Raw genomic sequence first — 14718 nt, 5'->3', positions numbered from 1 at the left:
TCACATTCTGATCTAACTTTGCTTCACATTGAGAAGTAAAATTCCTGGTATTCTGTGATCTGAATAGAATACTCAATCTGATGCGTTCTTAGAGAGGTTTATGAGTATCAACAGTAGACTTTAATGTACATTTGAGAAGTGCGGCAGTTCTCGCTGCAGCGTCAATGAATTGCCACTCTTCAGTAAATTCTTGTATCGACATCTGTCATTGTTTGGTTGTTGCAGTAAACACACTTTCACTGGCAGTGGTGTACTTTTTAGTGTTGTCTTCAAAACATTCACAAGAGTGCCGCTGATGTACATGACATGTAGTCTACCAAAGGATGTGTCCAGTTTTTAATAATGAAACGAGAATGATAATTGAAATAAACAGGAATCCAACGTAAATACAAGGTAATTCTCTCTTACTTGTATCTCTTAGAGGCATTGTGATGTACATGTACATGTAGTTCTGACTCTCATGTGTTTGAATCCACACTGCAGCCTAGTGACCTAGCGTCCTTTGGCAAGGCATCAATCCACACTCTGCCTCTCTTGACCCAGGTGTTAAATGGCTACCCTGAAGGATGGGAAAGCCTATGTAGTATGTTTTGTGATATAGTCTTTGAAAGTCTCTTGCTGGAATGCTCCCCAGGGAGTGGAGAAACATTAATGCCCTTTTCACACAGGATTTTCTTAACCCCGGACTATCGCTAACCCCGTACTATCCTTAACCCCGTACTATTTTTTTTCCTTTTCACACATGCCAAATTGTTATTGCTAACCCCGGATAAGGAATGTTTGCTTTTCACACACAAAACTCGCTAACCCCGGACTAGTGGTTTTTGTCGATCATTCGTAGTACAAGTACTTCACTGTACAGAAAGAACTTTCTCTCTGTTATTAAGTTGCTACAATTTCCTTAACCCCGTACTATAGGTGGGGCCAAATTGCTATTTAGCCCCACCTATAGTACGGGGTTAAGCTTAGCCCACTTTCATTTTACACATGCGATCTTAACCCCGAACTATTGCTCTTAGCACTGCAATTGGTGGGATAACCCTGCTTTTTTGCAGGGCCAAATAATCCCGTACTATAGGTGGGGTTAGCCCACTTTGCAAAAATGCTGTGTAAAAAGAAAGTGGGCTAAGCTTAACCCCGTACTATAGGTGGGTCTAAATTGCCATTTAGCCCCATCTATAGTACGGGGTTAAGGAAATTTTAGCCTGTGTAAAAAGGGTATACATGTAAGTGGTTTCTAAGTGCCTTGATCACAAGAGTACCCATTAAATTATTAGAACTTTTTCAGACTAAAGAATGATTATGACTTCATTCACACCGCTCCAAAAACATACCCCTCAGGATATAAAGTTCCTGCAGTTACGAACATGCACATTATAGTCAGATTTATTAGCAAGCAAGTCGCTAGATTCCAAATCGCTAACTTAGCAGCCACCCACGGCGCCAGTGTTCAACTAAACACTGGGCTAAAAGTTACCATAATTTGCATTCACAATGCCAAAATACCTGCGAGTTTGGCAAAAATCCCTTCAAAAGTACCTACATGTACTACAGTATTTAGCGGTATTTTGTTTCGGGGAGATTACACATGATTTGCTTTCACACTGCCAAAATTACCAGGTATTTTCTGATCAGGGTATAAGGTGAAATGAGAACGATCTCATAGCGCAACAAAAAAGCAGACTGTCAATAGAATCATGATTGAGATACATTGCTCTCAATTAAACGTAGATGGTTGTGCATAATCACCATTCAAGCTGCGTAGTTATCAGCGTTTCGTGCTTCCGTTGGAAAATGTTTATTTATACGATTGATGGAAATTGCCTGGACTCAATCATGGATTGAACTGCAGCAGCACCTTAAAAGACTGATTTATCTTGGGCATAAAGAATGTCTTATTGTCAGTGATTGCAGTCATGGACGGACAGCTCATACCAGAAACACTAGTGTCCAATCACAACTCATTGTTCAATAATGTTTAGTCTCACCATCTGTCTGTGTTAATAGACATTTCATCTTCTCTTCACCCTAGTGATGTTTTATTGTTTTCCCTTCCAGGTCTGACAGAAAGTGAATAAAGCATTCATATGTGCATTGGGGTCAGGTTACAGAGCACTGAGGATCACATAAAAGGAGGTATGTGGGACTACAGACCTTTTTTTCCTTTTGTTTATCCTTCCCTTTGTGTACATGTATATCACACAAGCATAACTGTAACACTGAAAATAAACATAGAATAGAATTAAAACTAATAACCGTTTAATAATACTTTTAGTGATTTCACAGTAATGCACATGGTTGGTATATGCAATTGACGTAACTGATGACATCACTCAATTACTATTTATTTTTTTCTTTTAATAAATATTCTAACATTTCTATGGAGATATTTCTCAATTATGATGTGAAAATACCATTAGTGTTGTGGTTCAATGAGGAGTTTTCTTTATCTGCATATTGAAATTTACTGTATTCATAAGAAATTTCTATACAAAAGAAATGCTCATCATTTACACTTCGATTGTGTGTATAGCCATTCTATACTTTTACATTTTGTGAAAAACAGCAAAATTCTTAAATGTCATATAATTTCTTATGTAAATGTACATCCATTGTTGAAGTTGTCAGTGTTGCTTGTGTGTTTTTCTATTTTTACTCTACAACTTCTTTTCTCTTTTTGGTGCGATGAATTTCTCCTTTGGCATCAAGTAAATTTTATGAATCATATTTGGAGCTCCCTTTTCAAATGGGAAGTTCACCCTGACTATGAGTTGGGTTTAATGAAAGCACAAAAATTATAGAGAAAAATGTTGGTGAAATTTTGATGAAAATCTACCAAGGAATAGAGAGGTATGGATTTTAAAACTTTGAATTTTGATGCCATACATGTATGCCAGCACTCAGCAGCTCCCCATACCATGTTATGTTTTTTTTTAATTAAACATGATGATTAAAAAGATTTTTCCTTTAGAAAATGGTATGAAATCATATGTCTGATGGCATCACAAAATCAAAACTTTTTCTCTACTTTTTCTGATTTTATTAAAACCAAATTATCACCTTTAAAGGTCCCACTTTCACCAACTGACAGCTATGATCAAAGAGGCCCATTGCCTGCTGTATAGGCCGTGGTGAGAGAATTAAAAGAGAAATTAAAGCTAGGTAGCGTAGTTAACTTGCACTTCTTATTTCCAATCATTACTGGAGCTAAAATCACCTTCAAAGTTCCCTCTTTGACCGACCCACCTGCGTCAAAAGAGGCCCTGGTTTATTCATGTTTCACTCACGTGTGTACTCTATTCCACGGCTTGAGAATTCAAAGGAAATCAACGCCTTCATAGAGCTGTATTTCTTGAGAGAGTGTTAGGATAGAATTCATTTTCTCTTTATTTGGAGTAGAAATCAAAGAGAGTTTGCTCCTCTTTGACCCACCTGCCGGGGGGGGGGGGAGGGGGTGTCCCAGGAAGCTGTTTGTATTAAAGTTTATGAATAAGCTCTGTATTTCTTGAGAGAGTCTTAGGATAGAATTTATTTTCTCTTTATTTGGAGTAGAAATCAAAGAGAGTTTGGCCGTTGGGCGGGGGGGGGGGGGGGGGGGGCAGAGGATGGTGTCCCAGGTAGCTGTTTGTAATTTAATGAACGATGTTACCTGCAACTTTGGACCCAAATTATTTCTGGGGTGGACTTGACCTTTACATGTAGATACATGTAAAATAGTTGTATCGGCTTTTTGAACAAGTATACATGTAGGAAATGTACATGTGCCCAATTAGTTCCGAAGGGATAACAATGATTAATGTTCTTTAGAAATTTTCATTTGATTTTGATTTCTATGGTATATAAGGAGTAGGACTACAGGGGCCCGTTGCAGAAAGAGTTGCAATCAATCGCAACTCTAAAAATCATGCGTAACTTGATTTTCATCCAATCAACAGAGCGCATTTGGGACTTGCAATTGATTTTTGGCTTGCGTTTAAATGCAACTCTTTCTGCAACGGGCCCAAGGGAATAATTTTGCTTTACAAATTTGAATAGCATTTTGGTCAAAAGCTCTCATGTAATGAACAGTCCTACATGTATGTAAAAATATGCTATGCAAAAAACTTAAATAATGCAAAGCAGTCTTTCAAAAATGTGGAGCAAATTGTGATGCAATACCAGATAAATGATTCTCTGGACTAATAGTCATTTTGTAAGTACTGTTTTTGCTCCTTCACTTGCTCGAAAGTTGCAAGAATACTAATAGTACACACTGTAAAATCTGTGGTGTTAAAACTGACACCAATTGGTGTTAATAGAGGACCAAACACTGAGGTGTTAAAATTACACCCTAGAGATTGAACATAACACCAAAGAGTGTAAATGTAACAACCAAAGGTGTTGTAATAACACCTATAGGTGTAAAACTAACACCACCAATTTAACACCGGTGTAAAATAACTGTTGTGGTCCTCTATGTACACCGGTTAACACCAGGATTATTCAAACCTCTAGAAAGTTGTTTTGTTACATTTCTTCCTCTGCATCATACACGTACAGAAAGAACTTTCTCTCTGTTATTAAGTTGCTAATATTTATCCTTGCCTTTAAACTTTACTCAATGAGCCACTCTGTTTGAACAGGCATCATTAATACCACATCTCATGAATCACGCTCAACTAACCCGCCAGATTTTCTTTTGGCTTCCCGAGACCGGGTGTTTGTTTTTCATTTTTGTCGCCAGGCGCCCAATCTTGGCTTTGACAACTTCATCAAACACTATCGTCAATATCATATTAAAAGGATATTATATTGAGATGCTGAGTGTATTAAGGGGATAGGAAACTTGAATACTATATTCTGTAGTTGATAAGTCAAGGTACTTGTTCATCAGATTGCCAACTTGTAAGATCTAAAAAAAACTGAATGAATGTAGTTCTAGTTTCGACTTGTAAAGAAAAGGGCAAAACTGTGAAAGTTCCTCATCAAGATAATAAACACAAAAGGGGGGGGGGGGCAAGAACAAAAATACAGGCTGGCCTGGACTTACGTACATGTAGCAGTGTAATGTAATTCACAATAGAAAAGCAGGCATCAATTTGAATAGTTCGTTTGTGTTTTGGCATCTGAAGCTTTTGTTATTCTAATGGCTCAATATTGATATCAATACTCAAACATGGTCTAATCATCTAACATCAATACAAGATTGTATTTGAAATTAAATTTTTGTGTTTGTAATGATTCTTTGTGAGAATTTTTAATTTTTACTTTTTAAAATACCTTGTGTTATGATCTCTTACTAAAAAGGGCCCTTTTATATGTAGAGCTCTTACAAATTTATTGATTAGATACCAGAAAATATACAAGGATCACTTCTTGAAATTTTTAGCCCATTTCTTATTTCAGAAGTTGTTTTTACCTGCATCTGCTCAAATGGGGGGAAGACATTATTTTGATCAAGCACCTGATTCAAATGAATATTATTGTATTTATTAGTCATTATGTATTTCTAATATCATCAGCAACATGATAATGCTTCATTTACACATACAGCTGGGACAAGTGAGAGAAACTTTTAGGCATTTACTAATACCATAATTATTATTATTATTATTATTACATAGGATTTATATACAAATCCTATGTCATGTATAAGATGCAAGGAAGAGCTTTTAATATATATTCAATTTGGTATGAGTTCAAGAAAGAGATACTTTTTTATGTAAAATGGCGAGTTAAATCCAATGTTCATTATTTTAATTGAAATGTTCGAAAAGCTTTAACGTTAGAGAGAAATTTCATCTTTATAATACATTTTAGATTAAACTGTTGATGTGTATTACATGTTTTTATGTAACTTGTTTTGTAACTCACTGTGCCTCAGAAGAAATTGTTAAAATGAGAAAGGAATATTAAGAATAAAGTACCTCTGAAGGAGGAAAAGAAAAAAAATATTATCATTATTACATTGCAGACATAGGGCCCCCTTTCCCGTCCCATTTGTTAATTTTTTAAAAGAAGTGTGTTATCAATTTAAATTTTTGACTGGTTTATAGAATTATACAAAGCATAACATTTAGTAATTTATTCAGTATACTTGATTCTTTCTTTACTGTGATGTGTTCGGTATGATTTAGACTAGTATGATTCATATATTTTTTATGCATACGCCTGAGGGTAAGAAGGGCAAGATGCGCTGAGATTTGTTGAAGCAAAAATAATTCCCCTGCATGCATGTCATTTTCACAGGGGTACAAGCAAAGGCAAGGACAACATGCTTTCATCAGACAAAACACAAGAGGGATATGAAAGGGTAGTCTCGGAGAGGCGGGCGGGGTTCAAGTTGAAATCCTATCTTTTCAATTACAGGTTAATTTGTCAAATTTGAAGGCTGAGATGCATCGGTGTGTGTGTGCGATATGTAAATGAATGGTGGTATTTCTCGGGCGGTAGTTCTAGAAATCTTGTTAGGCATCGTGGCAATTTAACAGGATTTGGGAAATTTTGTTTGTGATCTGCTTTAGGGGAGTTGGTAGATTCATAAAGTGATACTACATGCATTCATTCCATCTCTTGAGAATATTGAAGGAATGATTGTGTACTCTGGAGCCATAGTCTTCTCCATTATCAATTTGTTTATTTCCCCCCTTTTGACATTAATTTATTTATTAATTTGCAAAGATGTTTTAGTTTGTCTTTGTTTCTTTTTTTCTTTCTTTCTTTCTTTCTATCTTTCTTTCTTTCTTTTTTTCTTTCTTTCTTTCTTTCTTTTTTTTCTTTCTTTCTTTCTTTCTCTTTCTTTCTTTCTTTCTTTCTTTCTCTTTCTTTCTTTCTTTCTTTCTTTCTTCCTTTCTTCTTTCTTTCTTTCTTTCTTTCTAGATAGATTTGTAGGACTACCAACTTTAACAATTTTCATTCATTTTTTATATGTCAAGTAATTAATTCTTTATTCATTAAAAATGTTCACTCATTCTGTCATTCCTACATTCATTCATTTGAGTTTGTTTTGTTTCATTCATTTCTGTATTGGTTATAGTATACCCATCCCATTCGAGCAACCAGCATTTCTACTTTTGAGTCATTACACTTCAGTGTGTTACTGTATATATTGTATTACATGTATGTATAGGCCTAATATATAATAAAAATTTATCTTTGTGTTGAATTCTATTACCCTTCATATTCTCCTTAAAAGAGGAGTGTCTTAGGAGTTTTCCTTGAATTTGCAGATTTGCCGAAACCAAGCAGGCAGATCATTTGTGGAAAATACATATGTAGGTTCCCACATCTCATTGGATTTACCCATGTCTCAAAAAAAAAAAGCTAAACATACAATTTTATTATGGAGATACATGTAGAAGGCAACGTGACTTCATTTGATTTTTTTATGGGAAACTTTTGTCTGTCATTTACCAGAACATAGGATTATTTGCTCCTTTTTTGTCTGCAATAGAGAATTCTCTTGTTAGCATTCATGTAGAACAACATAAAGGCCTAGTTTGGAAAACCATGTCCTTGATAATTCACATGACATACAGTTCAAATCAAGCCACTATACAGACATACCCAACCTCATCATAAATCCAGCGCAAATCCTCGCTGCACTTGCTCTTATTTCCCTGGTTTCCTTTAGAGGCTCATAATGGAAGTGAAACTCTTGTTTCTGAGGCCATCCCAGGAATACCTATCACTTCCCAATCGTTTCCGACCCTCCCCCAGCGGACAGGATTTCTTGGCGCAATATGACATATCAGCTTTCACCTTTTAGGTGTGTATGTGCAGATTCAGGAGTTCGACGTAGACACCGTTCTCACTACCTTCCTATAGAACTAGTTTTACTGGAAACTAGTTTTATAACGCGTAGTGAGAACGGTCGAAGCGATCTTCCTAACCTGTTCAGAAAACCACCTTGTGATGGAGTTTTCAAGATCGTTTTGCCTCGTTAAACTGGTTTTAGCGTGAGGACACAACCGTTCTTTGGGAAGCAATGTTCGCACATTTTGAGCACGCTACTCCACACGACCGATGTAGAATGCCTACGTTGCCGTTTCAAATTTTGTGTGAAACGTGTCACCCCAACGAGAGCTTTTCCATAGCAACAAGATCGCTTTACTTGCAGTGATTTTGAAAACCACTTTCGTATGATCAAGTGGGAACGCTAGCTAAGCGATCTTCCAAACTGGTCTCCTGAATCGGTTTCTACATGTAGTAAACTAGTTTTAGAAAGCGTAATGAGAATGGCCTCTTAGAGGGGTTCTAAGACAGTCTAGCAAATCTAGAAATAAATGGGGCACAAGGTTTTGTTTCGACAGGTACATTCAATTCTCAATATATATACATGCATATATACATGTATATAAAGGGGGTTTGTGACCCGTGTTGCCCGCCTGGATTTGACATTAGGCAAAAATTATTATTCCTTTTAATTATTTGTGCCTACTTTTCACAACATAATTTGGTACATTGGAAGCTTTTAATACTGTATGACAGTCAAGGGGCATTTTCCAGGCCTTTTTTTTTTGGGGGGGGGGGGGAATTACCCTATGCCCCCATATTTGTTTTTTCCTTTTGATTTGGTATGTGAACACAAAAAATAGTAAAAATATGTGAATTATATGACTATAAATGGCTTTAATGATAATGCAAATGCTGGTGTATGATGAGATGTGTTTCATGTCTTAAATGTCTTTGATCATATCGTATGTTTATTGGGCCATTTGATGGTATTTCTTTATTCATGATCTGGTGAGCAAAAGTTGTAAATTGTAATATTACTTTTGATACAATTTGTTGTGCAAAGTATTTCCTTTAAACTTCATTTTCCTTTTTCTTAACCGCTTAGAGGCAATTTGCGAATTTGCGGTATATAAAATTGGTATTATTGTTATTATAAATTTGTGTTACTTTCTATTACCAATCACTTCCTAATCTGTTTCTCTTTTCGTGATATTAGAGGTGTGTATGTGGGTGTGTGTGTGCGTGTGTGTAATAGCGAGGATGAGGAAAAAACAGAAGCAATCATTTATAAAATGAGGCCTTTACATCTTTAAATTATGGTTTTGCTGTGAGTCTTTCATTGTTTGCTTTTATAGGACAAGGTATTTTTAGTGTCATACATATACTGAAAGTGAAAAAAGGGACAAATAAGAAATGGAACAATGATCTTTGTATTTTTTTCAAATGCAAAGTCAAGTACATCCTGTTTTCAAGTCAAAGATAGATTGAAAAAAAATTTCTTTGATGGAAAATTATAAATAGATTTGTTTGAATTGCACAATAACAACTGCCTGTCAAGAAGAGATTGATGATATGAAATCAGATAGCAATAAAGAAAGTGAAAATAGAAATAAAATATTGGCAATTCGATTTAAAAGAATCCCCTTTCCTCAATAAAAAAAGCTTCAACTTCTTGTTGGATTGCACAATAAAAAAATATCACGAGAGATACTTGTGTAAGAAAATGAAATGATTTGTTTTTAAAAAATGTTCACGGTGTTTAGATTAAAAATCTTAGCATGTGATGTGTTTCAATTTCATTTCTCTGTATACCTGAAATTTTCATCTGTTTTTTGTATAAAGATATGTATATTCCATTTTGTATTGTATAGTACATGTACATGTATATTGTTTTGTTTTATATTTACAGGGCCCCCAAGTACAACAGTATTTGCCTGCCTACAGGGAGACCCTGTTCAAATAATACTTAATAAAAAATGAATTAATAAATATATAAATAAATAAATGGATGAATGAATAAATGAATAAATAAATGCATGAATGAATGAATTAATGAATGAATAAACAAACAAATAAATAAATAAATAAATAATAGATAAACGAATGAATAAATAAATAAATATCAGTAAATAATAAAATACATAATAAATACATAAAGAAATATAAATAAACTTTTCTTGGCTTAATGTCTATAGGTCTATAGCTTTGGTAAATGGCTAGTATGAACTACGTGTACATGTCTACTCATGTAACATCAAATATACAAAAGCAAGCATAGTAGTCATTGAATACATTTTTCCCCCATTAGAACTTTTTACATGTAAATAAAGCATTTTTCCGGCCTTTTTTATTTAAATTCAAATCATATAGCAGGGTGTTACATAACTACGAATATACTTGTCCAAAAATCTATTTCACTTGCCCGAAAAAATCATTAAAATTTACCTCTCCAAAAGAAAGTTTTGCGGTTTTATAAACCATTGACCTTTTTTCTCTTTTGACATGTCCTGATCTACTGTGTAATATTGCATTTCTTTTTCCTATTAAAGAGATTTTATCTTGCCAGCCATGACCAAAATTAGGGTCAATATATCATACATGTATCAACCCTAATTTTGGTCATTCTTCTTTGAGAATTTTGCTTGCCCAATTCGGGCAAGTAGTTTTGGCCTTAACTCCATAATACTTGCCCGACTCTAACTTTTACTTGCCCCGGGCAATCGGGCAAGTGCTTATGTAGTACCCTGCATACAGTATGGAACAAGTAATCTTATTGAAGAAGAAAGCAGAAGATTGAAGAGGTTCCAAGAGGATAACAGTATTACTGGAATTAAGAAAGGAGAGAAGGGGGTAGAGGTATTAACAAATAGGAGAATCCGGATAAAATTGAGAACCCATCATAAATAACAGAGTCCAATAGACAAGCATTACTTATATTTCCCCTCTCTAATTTTAGATGCTGTATCATTAATAAGACATTCCTTAATGACTCATTAATGGTGAAATGTAGTGTGTCATTACTCCTAATCTAAGGAACATCTGTTTTCCAATTAAAGATTTTTTTCTTCAAATTAAAGACCATGTTCAACAAGATGTGAGAAGATTAGGAGAACTCTTCAACACATTCCTAATGAAACTTTCATTTTTTAAAAATTAATCTTGATAGCTTTGATTGGTTAAATTCAAATAGGCCTATTGTATGTGTTGCAAAACTTGAATAAAAAAAGGAATTTTGATTTACAATGAGTGACAAAAATAATGAAATGAAAGAATAGCAGTGGCATATGGGGGGGGGGGGGGGGCTTTTAGGACCAAGAGAAAAAAGAGAAGGGTGAGATATTATTTTTTGAATATTATGTCAAAATTGGTTTATTTTCAGTAGGTCTAATGCCTATTTGTCTACTATTATTTGGTCTACCATCAGTTCGTCCACTATCCACATGGTCTAATAATCATTTCATCTAATATCTAGTTGGTCCAATTGCCATTTACTCCAAGTCTAATTGGACTACACTGTAAGTGTTAATTTAGCGAAATGAATGAAAATAAAATGGATATTTATAGACCAACTGGTTACGAGACGAAATGGTCATAGACGAACTGGTGATTAGATGAAGTGGTGATTGGACCATATGGTTGTTAGACGAAATGTTGATGGATGAAATGGTTGTTAGACGAACTGTTGATGGATGGAATGGCATAAAGACTAAACGAAGGTACATACATAGACCATGTGATGAGTGGACGAGTTGGCAAGAGATGGATAGGCAATTTACATGTACCTAAAAATCTATCACAAAATCAGATGTTTGTAATAAAAATGTTCAAATGTTTGCTCACTCGCTCACAACTTTGTGATAAATTTTGCCTGCTACACCATATTTAGCCCCCTCAAAATGTTTGGCTCATGCCACCAATTAATCTAGCTATATTGTTCTTCAGTATGTTAGAACAAAAATTGAAGCTTTGAGCAAATGAAAAATTTGACCTTTGTAGATTGAGAAAATCTAATTTTGTGATTGATTTTGAAGCCTCTAGGGTGCATTAACAGAAGAGTACAGTCTAGCTGTTATTTGGGGGAACCCCCTTATGGGAGGGGGGGGGGGGTGATTGACATCTTCCATGTCTTTAGAGAGGGAGCCATAATTAACAACAGGAACCAAATGCCAAAGCGAATGAGACAGTTTTGAGACTGTATCGATTGACCGTTGATGGATCTGTTCATTCTCTTTCTTATTCCTGAAAGTACTGAACGTTGGAAATGCTGTTTTGTTCATCTGTCGGGGGATGGTAGGGGTCAGCTTGTGAATAAGAAGAGTTTCTGTTTTTGTGAATTACACAAATCCCTGAAGAATGTTCTTTTATTGCATCTGAAACAAGTTTTAATTTCACTTTCCTTTTAATATTCTGTTATCAGCCACACTCCACTGGGTTGGCATGACAGTCATTTTGCAAATATTGGGATTTATGTTGGTGGAAATAACTCTGACATTCCCTTCAGTAATGGGAGAGTTCACACTCTTATTGTAATCCTCAATTTTATCAAGGACCTACATGTATTACTCTCTGACAGAGTAACTTTGGTCCTTGGTTTGTTGAATTATTAAGACAAACCTACTTCAGGCTACTTACATACAGATGCCAGAGGGTTGCTAGAGAATGAAAAATTTTGAGATAAAGTAAAATAAAATGCATGTATCCATATTAACAAGAATCTTTTATTTGTTAATGATAGTTCCCCTCTATTTACATACTTTGTAGTTATCCACATTTTGTTATGTGAATGAATATTTCATGAAACAAGTCATTTTCACCCACAAATCTGCTTTTCACCAATCAGATGCAAGGATTTCAGTAGCTTATAACAATATTCAGTGAAAAATCATTATTTGTTTCATGAATTGCTTTTATAGAACCATGCATTTTTACCATTTCTCCGATATCATTTCTGTACGTTTGATTGGGCCACTAGAATGAATTTTTTGATGAAATCGGATTGGTTTTCTAGAAAGTATGATGGTTAAGCCGGGAAAGTCATGATTGCCTGGAAGTTGAGCTTCCATTATGTTTGCCTAGTATTCTTCTCTTTTTCCAAATGGGCCTAAATGTGGAGGTGATAAAAGAAAGTAATTATATTATGCAGTATATGGCTGTAAACTGTAATGGGGAATTCAATAGGGTAATTCACTTTTCAATATGTGCAGCTGAATTTCCCTTCATTTATTTTTTTTAAAGTATCTTTTTCATTTTTTTCTTCTCTTTTTATGGAGATCCCTAGTTTGTTTATAATTCTCAATATCAGAGTCTATTCCCTGTGAAGGAGTTAAAAAAATTGATTAGTCTGTATTTTGTCAGTACAATGAACAAACAGGAAATCTGAGAATTTTATACTTTATTTTTAACACTCAATGGGTCGGCTTGTCTGAGCTGAGTTGTTTAACAAATCTGGTTTGACACATCCTTTTTCAAGAAGATGTAGTGACGCCATTGGCCACAAATGAAAATAGACCTTATTCCACATCTGTTCAGGTGAAGGCTTTCTGCCCTTCAGGTCCCTTTGGATTGACATGGCAAGAATATACATGTACACTGTACATGCTTGGAGAAGTACATGTAGCAGTGTTCACATGACTATTTGGGTATTTGGGGTCATTCATGTGTACAGCAATATATTTTACTGCCCCCCCCCCCCCCCCCCCCCCCCCCCCCCCCCCGGTTGTCTATGGCAAACCATCTTCAGGTACATTTCGGGGCCTTCAAGGAACTCTAAAATTATAGAGCCAAAAAGTTTTACACAATATGATATGTACACAAAACAAGATTATACATGTACATCAACCAGATTGAGGATGGTCTTGCATGAGCTCAACATCCACTATAGAGCCGTCTGCACCATCCCGAGTTTTCAAATAAGCACGCTATTTCTGATCTGGCAAATTATCCCGATCTGAACAATCTCGAGATTATTTGCAATGCAGACGCAATTATCGCGCTATTTCGTAGGATTAATCTCGAGATTGCAATCCCAAGTCAACTTGGGATTATTTGCAAAATAGCGCGCTATTTCACAAATTATCGCGCTAATTGGTAGGTGCAGATGCACTTGGGATTATTTATACACGGCAATGCATCAATGCCTCGCTCGAGCAGGAATTGCTCTTCTTGCGATGGTGGAGACGGGGTTTCTTGAATCTCGAGATTAATCGCGAAGAGGGCCGATCGGGCTAAAATCTTGAGATTGGGCAAACTCAGGATGGTGCAGCACCGCCTTATGTGAACTTGACTACTGGAACACCAACAGAACTTCATTTATATTCATGGAGGTTGGTTGGTGGCTTGGTCAGCTGGGCAACTACTGCATGCTAGTGACCTGTTTTTATGCACTTTTTCGTACCCCTGGGCCAATGTTTATAGTAATTCTAGTAGCTGGTTTGCACTAATTTCGCTGTTTTCATTGCACTTTCCACTAATTTTTGTGGTCATTTGCTGTGTAATGGACTATATGTAGATTTCCTCTCTTAATTGTGTTTTTCGTATTTAAATTCTTGAAGTTAAACATGGGAAATTAGCTTGAACAGCTTCCCCCAAAAGTTCAATGCACTAGAATTAAGGATCTCATTAGAATCTACGGTAAAGAACACCTCTTGATTTGACCTCTTGTACTTTCATAATTTGCATTTATACTGTATGTATTTTTATGTGTGTCCATGACATTTCTAAATATCCATGAATATACATATAATTCAAGGACTAATTTGAAAGAAAAACCAGATTATTTCGTATAAATTCAATATATTTCTCTAATAACAAATGACAGGTTCTAGATCAGTTTATTTTCTATTTCGTGGCACTAGGGCCTTGTCTTACAAAGAGTAAAGATTGATCCGATCAATCTCAAGTATATGGAAATCCATCACCGTCATAATTTTTCTTCAGGAAATTTGCTCAATGAAAACAAAGAAGCCTACTGAATTTTCTCGAAAACAGTGAATGTATGAATAT

At 35.3% G+C, this 14718-nt stretch overlaps 1 protein-coding gene across 3 annotated transcripts in view; it reads left to right on the top strand.

Annotated features, from left to right (window-relative positions):
* Positions 1-14718, top strand: part of LOC121420499 (hemicentin-1-like) — a 63360-nt gene that overhangs the window by 14102 nt on the left and 34540 nt on the right. For all 3 annotated transcript variants that reach the window (XM_041615160.1, XM_041615161.1, XM_041615159.1), the window contains exon 2: positions 2059-2136. The gene's annotated coding sequence lies outside the window, so the exon portion shown is untranslated. The remainder of the gene's footprint in view (positions 1-2058; positions 2137-14718) is intronic.

Source organism: Lytechinus variegatus, chromosome 8, assembly GCF_018143015.1.
Source record: "Lytechinus variegatus isolate NC3 chromosome 8, Lvar_3.0, whole genome shotgun sequence".
Classification (NCBI taxonomy): Eukaryota; Metazoa; Echinodermata; class Echinoidea; order Temnopleuroida; family Toxopneustidae; genus Lytechinus; species Lytechinus variegatus.
The sequence above is the reverse complement of the archived record's forward strand: the minus strand, read 5'-3'. Positions and strand labels throughout refer to the sequence as shown.